Source organism: Centruroides sculpturatus, unplaced genomic scaffold (genome assembly GCF_000671375.1).
Source record: "Centruroides sculpturatus isolate CEXI.00-Female unplaced genomic scaffold, Cexi_2.0 scaffold844, whole genome shotgun sequence".
Lineage (NCBI taxonomy): Eukaryota > Metazoa > Arthropoda > Arachnida > Scorpiones > Buthidae > Centruroides > Centruroides sculpturatus.
The window spans coordinates 161364-168293 of NW_019385027.1; the positions used below are offsets into that span (position 1 = coordinate 161364).

The window sequence follows — 6930 nt, forward strand, 5'->3', positions numbered from 1 at the left end:
CCGCATCGTTGCTTTCCAGTAGGTGAGATCGTGGTCAAACACTTGCCTGGTTTAATGTAAAAAAAACACAAAAAATAGGTATATTTATTTTTTTGAAGAAAATAAAACATAACCGAGAATCATTTATTTAATAACCAAGAAACATATTTATTAGACAATTTAAAAATATTTAAAAGTGAGACATCTGACTTTGTTTTACAGAACTAACAAGTAAGTGCATCAAAATTGATCTGGACTGATGTAGTCGCTACACGCAAACAGTTTTCCAAATGAACATCAGTAATTCGTGTTCTCACTTGTGATTTGATGTACTTCATACGACTAAAAAGTTGTTCACACGCATAAGTGTTTCCAAATAGCGAAACCATTGACAGAGCATGTTTGTAAAACGCAAGATATTTATCCTTGTCCAAATACGTTTCATAGAACTCTTCCAAATCTTCTTAACTTTTCTAATGTTCATTTGGTGATATGTACAATAAAGTTAACATTTATGTTCATTTGACCTAGCTCCGCGGGCCGCAACACGACTCCCGGCGGGCCGCATGCGGCCCGCGGGCCTCATGTTGACCACCCCTGGTGTAGACAGAGCGATTTCCATTATCGGCAACAACAGATGTAGCGATATCTTTACGCGATAGTCGATAAGGCAATCTGCAATGCATTAAGGTGATATGCGACACGCGGGTGTGTGTGAGGTCCCATGGTGTAATGGTTAGCACTCTGGACTCTGAATCCAGTGATCCGAGTTCAAATCTCGGTGGGGCCTGTTTTTTTCTTCTTCTCCCTTGTCATCGTTTACGCAATTGACAGCGACGGTAGAATTCTTTTGCTTTGAATTTAGAACAGAAACTCTGCTTCACACACGTGCGGCGAAGCAGAGTTTCTGTTCGACACTTTGCAACGTTTCGATACGTTTACTCCACTTTTCCGATGCTTTCAAAACGGAATTCAGCATGTTGCGAAGTTCTGATCCAATTAGCATTACTGTTTCGATTCAAAAGAATTATAAAATGTCTTCCAGGAGCTTACGTCGCACTAAAATAGACATTTTCAATCGATCGCTCATAAGAAAAGTTCGTGTCAGGAGTGGGATTCGAACCCACGCCCACTATTGTGGACCAGAATGCACGCTCCGCATTATACAGGAAGGATCTACCTTGAGTCTGGCGCCTTAGACCGCTCGGCCATCCTGATGTTATTCTGCGATTACGATTGATGCCTAATCAATGGTGAATATTCATTTCTCGTTATGTTCAAACAGTTTTATGACAGGCCGACGTTTTACTAACTAAACGATGATTCAATTGCAATTGTTTAGTTTACGGAATTTCGAAAGAAGTTATGACATGTTTTCTCTTTCAAGAAATGAAATTTCCCCGACTGACGTCAAATTAGGAGTCGTTTTTCCATTTTGACACCAGACTATTGGAATTAGGGACAGGAGGTCCCAATTAACTATACGTCAACTTCTAATGCATGACAGAAATCGCTTTATTTCAATTCAAAACTCTTTTCTTGATAGGAGTTAGAGGACAGGCCCCAATCTATTGCTAACAGGAAAAGTATGATGTACGGGGGCGAGGCAGTACATTACTAATTTGAGATTGAGAGAATGTATTTTAAATTAAATAAATTTAAGATACGGTGAAAAATTGCTCGGTGTATGTGTAAATTTACATCTTTATTTTCAGTTGTTAAATATTATTATAAAGATTTGAGAACTTAGGAACAATTTAAAAACGTTGATAAAAATTTATTGTGTTTTTTTTTGTTGATTGTTTGTGTTTTGTATATGTATTTTTTACAGTTGGAAAAGGCTAATGTCCATAGTGTCTTAACTTTACTATTACACTTAACTTAAAATAAATAAATAAATAAATAAAATACAGAAGAACGATGAAAATTTGTGCTGCTATGAAAACCACATGACTTATCAATAACCAACTTTTAAGGTAAAGTACTGACTTCAGTAGGATTTCAGCTAAAAACATTCATACACCATAGGGGATTTTTTCATGTTAAATCTGGCGGTAGAACTGAAAATTTTCATTTTTGACAATATTTTACAATGGTACAAAAATTAAAAGCTTATCTCAGCCAAAGTTTTATATATTGAAAAAATAAATAAATACATAAAAAAAATCTAGCAACGAGTCGTAATTTTTCGGCTATTATGAGAATTTTTTAATAATTAACTTTTGTTTTAATTATAATGAATAAGATTTTCTGGCGCTCTCTGTTGCTAGACTTTATTATAAAAAAAAATTATAGTATTACAGTATTATTATAAAACGACAAAGCACTTAATTTTAAGGATAGTGGTGAGTTTTATAAAAACAAAATTGAAAACGTTAACAACGAGTAAAATCTTTATTAAGTCCTGTCTCTCTCTAGATATGACATATAATAGCATTGTTACTACAAGTCGACCCCCTATAACACTGTTGATAATTCCATTTTATATGAATTCCATGTTGTACGAGTCACTTAGATTTTACAAATACGTGAACCGTTCACAGCCCAGCACACGTATTTGTAAAATCTAAGTGACTCGTACAACATGGAATTCATATAAAATGGAATTATCAACAGTGTTATAGGGGGTCGACTTGTAGTAACAATGCTATTATATGTCATATCTAGAGAGAGACAGGACTTAATAAAGATTTTACTCGTTGTTAACGTTTTCAATTTTGTTTTTATAAAACTCACCACTATCCTTAAAATTAAGTGCTTTGTCGTTTTATAATAATACTGTAATACTATAATTTTTTTTTATAATAAAGTCTAGCAACAGAGAGCGCCAGAAAATCTTATTCATTATAATTAAAACAAAAGTTAATTATTAAAAAATTCTCATAATAGCCGAAAAATTACGACTCGTTGCTAGATTTTTTTTATGTATTTATTTATTTTTTCAATATATAAAACTTTGGCTGAGATAAGCTTTTAATTTTTGTACCATTGTAAAATATTGTCAAAAATGAAAATTTTCAGTTCTACCGCCAGATTTAACATGAAAAAATCCCCTATGGTGTATGAATGTTTTTAGCTGAAATCCTACTGAAGTCAGTACTTTACCTTAAAAGTTGGTTATTGATAAGTCATGTGGTTTTCATAGCAGCACAAATTTTCATCGTTCTTCTGTATTTTATTTATTTATTTATTTATTTTAAGTTAAGTGTAATAGTAAAGTTAAGACACTATGGACATTAGCCTTTTCCAACTGTAAAAAATACATATACAAAACACAAACAATCAACAAAAAAAAACACAATAAATTTTTATCAACGTTTTTAAATTGTTCCTAAGTTCTCAAATCTTTATAATAATATTTAACAACTGAAAATAAAGATGTAAATTTACACATACACCGAGCAATTTTTCACCGTATCTTAAATTTATTTAATTTAAAATACATTCTCTCAATCTCAAATTAGTAATGTACTGCCTCGCCCCCGTACATCATACTTTTCCTGTTAGCAATAGATTGGGGCCTGTCCTCTAACTCCTATCAAGAAAAGAGTTTTGAATTGAAATAAAGCGATTTCTGTCATGCATTAGAAGTTGACGTATAGTTAATTGGGACCTCCTGTCCCTAATTCCAATAGTCTGGTGTCAAAATGGAAAAACGACTCCTAATTTGACGTCAGTCGGGGAAATTTCATTTCTTGAAAGAGAAAACATGTCATAACTTCTTTCGAAATTCCGTAAACTAAACAATTGCAATTGAATCATCGTTTAGTTAGTAAAACGTCGGCCTGTCATAAAACTGTTTGAACATAACGAGAAATGAATATTCACCATTGATTAGGCATCAATCGTAATCGCAGAATAACATCAGGATGGCCGAGCGGTCTAAGGCGCCAGACTCAAGGTAGATCCTTCCTGTATAATGCGGAGCGTGCATTCTGGTCCACAATAGTGGGCGTGGGTTCGAATCCCACTCCTGACACGAACTTTTCTTATGAGCGATCGATTGAAAATGTCTATTTTAGTGCGACGTAAGCTCCTGGAAGACATTTTATAATTCTTTTGAATCGAAACAGTAATGCTAATTGGATCAGAACTTCGCAACATGCTGAATTCCGTTTTGAAAGCATCGGAAAAGTGGAGTAAACGTATCGAAACGTTGCAAAGTGTCGAACAGAAACTCTGCTTCGCCGCACGTGTGTGAAGCAGAGTTTCTGTTCTAAATTCAAAGCAAAAGAATTCTACCGTCGCTGTCAATTGCGTAAACGATGACAAGGGAGAAGAAGAAAAAAACAGGCCCCACCGAGATTTGAACTCGGATCACTGGATTCAGAGTCCAGAGTGCTAACCATTACACCATGGGACCTCACACACACCCGCGTGTCGCATATCACCTTAATGCATTGCAGATTGCCTTATCGACTATCGCGTAAAGATATCGCTACATCTGTTGTTGCCGATAATGGAAATCGCTCTGTCTACACCAGGGGTGGTCAACATGAGGCCCGCGGGCCGCATGCGGCCCGCCGGGAGTCGTGTTGCGGCCCGCGGAGCTAGGTCAAATGAACATAAATGTTAACTTTATTGTACATATCACCAAATGAACATTAGAAAAGTTAAGAAGATTTGGAAGAGTTCTATGAAACGTATTTGGACAAGGATAAATATCTTGCGTTTTACAAACATGCTCTGTCAATGGTTTCGCTATTTGGAAACACTTNAATTTCACTTTAATTGTATTTTTAAATGATTTAACTAATCGTTCCGAATTAAACTTAATTGCGTTCAATCGTTTTTGGTAGTTTGTGTGTTGAATATAATTAATTACACTTTAATTGTATTTTTAAATGATTTAACTAATCGTTCCGAATTAAACTTAATTGCGTTTAATCGTTTTTGGTAGTTTGTGTGTTGAATATTGTACGATAAGCATTCGTATTGTGTGCTGGATATTAATTTAAAAATAATCATATAGGATTTGTATGGCGAATTGTCTGAACAACCGCGAGTAAAGACCAGGATAAAGAACACAAGAATAGTTAAATGCTGTATCAATAACGCATCTAATGCTAAAGATATGTAAAAAATACAATAAATACACATGTTATTCGGTTATTTATAAATTAAATAGTACTTCACATTGACAGAAATAGAAGAAATTGTCTTTAGAAAAGACTATTCATCACTCAAAATAGTCAGCTGCTGACAGACATATTTACGATATTTACATATAAACACATTAAGAGCCTAGAAAGCTCAAATTTCAAACTTAAGCCTTTCTCGTATGATAATTAGAGCTTTTTATAACGAGTATACTACACGACGTTCAGTAACATGATGATAATTTAAGATATATTTGACATCAATTTATGTTTAGTGTTTTTCTGAAAAGATTCTTAAGCTTCTGGGCACGTAAAAATAAATTTAAAAAAGTGTTTGTTCTCTTATTGAAAACTTTTATTGGATGCTTTATTTGGACAAAAATCTTTTGTCTGATGCACCGTTGAAAGTACTTGCTTGTATATGTTTTGGTCCTTTACGAATAATTAGAATAAATCCTAAGCCATACAGGTGATGTTGTTTAGAGTGTCAACTTTGACTCTTAATATCTCAAAGAGCATCGAACCGATTTGGACGAAATTTAAAATGTTTAGTGTCCGAAATGAGTACTACAGATGTCTTAAATTTTGAATAAATTCGTTGAATCGTTTTGGATTTATGCTATGGAAATTTTGTCGCCTACATTTACAACGACAGATAACAGCAACACCGAGCTACCAAACAATGTAGGAGTCTGTAAATGTTTAATGGTTTTTTTAAAGCAGACCGCCTCCTAATGGCCCTTTTAATGATTTTGTTTAAAAATATTGATTAATTATAAAATAACAGTACATTTTTAAAATTTTAACATATTATCGGTCAATCGGGTATCACATGACATGACGTAATGTAGACTATCACCTGACTTCATTTTGCGATTACTTTCAATCTATTACCTATAATCATGGTTACTAGATAAAGCAAAGCGGAATTTTCTGTCTATAGCCGCTTTTGCCCACAGTGCAAAGTGCTGCCCACTGATACAAAAGGTGAGGAAGAAATTGCTAAAACGGACTATGGCGAACAGTAACATATGAAGTTCTGAAGATAAAATGTTAAGAATAGTTCAAATAAACGTTCAAAGATCTATTAGTGGTACTTTCGCACTGCGTAAAACACTACAGAAAGTAGATACAGAAAAATTCTAATTTTAAACATTAAAATGCTAATAAGGAATGAAACAAGAAAGATGGTCAAATACTAATAAAGGACGATATACGTTCTTTCCTGCGGAGTATTGAAGAACGAATAAGAAATTTACTATGGCTTTCAGTTGACTTTATAAGCAGCCAGTTATATACTGGACACTGCAACAGTAATGACAACCTAAAAAGAATTGGCTGAAGACAGACTGCAGCTTGCGACTGCAGTGAAGAACAGAATTTAAATCACTTTGGCTGCCACAGATGAGAGAGAAAGAACAGAACTTTTCTTACTATACCAGCAATTCTGTAATACACCCAACCCAGATTTATACAACTTAATACGAAACAAAAATCTTACTCAGAAACTCAAGACCTTTCTGAAGAAAATTCTAACGTTAAGGCTAGATAGACAAGCAACCTTCCTTTGACTAAATACCGACAAGTTGTCGGAATTGTAAAATATAAGGCAAAAATCTTGTATATATATGTTTAACTGTTTTCTATATTTTCAGTTATGTTTGTTAAAAAAGGAAATTTAATTTTCTGAAAGGTAAATAAAAGAAACGTTCTCCTTGTGGTGAGATAGCAGGACAAGGAAGACTCTGATTTTCGAATAGGAAAAATGATAACCATCTAATGAAAAACAAAAATGTCAGCTGAGGTGATTATGCGCTAGTGTTGTTGGCCTGTTTAGCCTCACGTTGGCTGT

The 6930-nt window shown here is 34.0% G+C and overlaps 4 non-coding genes across 4 annotated transcripts; 2 read left to right on the forward strand and 2 right to left on the reverse strand.

Annotated features, from left to right (window-relative positions):
- Window positions 1-697: 697 nt before the first annotated feature.
- Window positions 698-769, forward strand: Trnaq-cug. Its single transcript has one exon. It is a non-coding gene; the product is annotated as a tRNA-Gln (tRNA).
- A 312-nt stretch (window positions 770-1081) lies between these two features.
- Trnal-caa lies at window positions 1082-1197 on the reverse strand. Its single transcript has 2 exons — window positions 1160-1197; window positions 1082-1127 (listed from the first exon to the last, which is right to left on the reverse strand). It is a non-coding gene; the product is annotated as a tRNA-Leu (tRNA).
- A 2645-nt stretch (window positions 1198-3842) lies between these two features.
- On the forward strand, window positions 3843-3958 carry Trnal-caa. The gene is made up of 2 exons: window positions 3843-3880; window positions 3913-3958. It is a non-coding gene; the product is annotated as a tRNA-Leu (tRNA).
- Window positions 3959-4270: 312 nt separating this feature from the next.
- On the reverse strand, window positions 4271-4342 carry Trnaq-cug. Its single transcript has one exon. It is a non-coding gene; the product is annotated as a tRNA-Gln (tRNA).
- Window positions 4343-6930: the final 2588 nt, after the last annotated feature.